Genomic DNA, 1,032 nt, shown 5'->3' with positions numbered 1-1,032 from the left:
GAAATGAACTTCAGAGAGATTAAAGAACTCATGCCTTTGTAGAATTAATCAGATCCATTTGATTAGATGCTGCTGCCTTTCCAAATTCATGACAAGTTTTTAACTTGTATTTTGTTTTAAAAATCAAGTCCCTCAACACACTTTACAACTCTTTCATTAATGAAACACACACACACACACATTCACAGTAATGCTTCTCAAATCTTAAAGATGAATTTTTGTTAATTGACTTCCTGACACAATCTTGTGTCACACAAGATTGCTGTGCAGTATATTCATAACCTGTATTTCTTTGCAGAATGGCCTTCTTTAGAAATACACACAGGGATTGGAAGGAAGGAATACATTATTCTTTAAAAACATCCTCAAAGGCAAAACAACTGTCTTTCTTGGTTTAGTGATCTCCCTTATTCAACCTCTTTAATAATAAAAGGTTTGCTTAGTTCCATTCTATTTATACTTGCAAAACTTAATATTGGATCTTGGTCTGATTTTCCATTTTGATCTTTATTGTGGATTTATGTGGATAACAAGGGACTACAGACATAAATTGGGATCCATGTACTCCTGTGATTTTAATATTTCACTCGTTGAACACTTTTCACCATTGTCCATGCCATTTATTACAGTTGAGGTAAGAAAATTTTATGATTATCCATTTCTATATCAAAGGTCTGTCTACTTCAACATCACATGTCAGCACCAAAAGAACATGGCAAGCCTGTAGTGGTATTTCTATGGACAGTGTACTCACCCTGTAGCTGTGTGTTGCTGAGAAGGTTCCTGAGTTATGAGTAACAGCTTTCTATTTATATTTAATAGCCCTCAATGGATTCTTGTGCTATTGATCTGTGTGTGGAGTGACTCTTTGCCTGCAACTCCACACCAATCTTTTGGATGTTGCTCCATACACCGAGTCCACTTACACTAGGAAGGGAGCAAGTAGCTGTGGAAATTTAAGAAAACAGAAACACTTCTTGCTGACTACCCACAGAAAACTAGGGAGAGTTTAACCCTTAAAATTAATTTTAA

This window comes from Camarhynchus parvulus, chromosome 4, assembly GCF_901933205.1.
Source record: "Camarhynchus parvulus chromosome 4, STF_HiC, whole genome shotgun sequence".
NCBI classification, from domain to species: Eukaryota; Metazoa; Chordata; class Aves; order Passeriformes; family Thraupidae; genus Camarhynchus; species Camarhynchus parvulus.
This window is presented reverse-complemented; position numbering follows the sequence as displayed.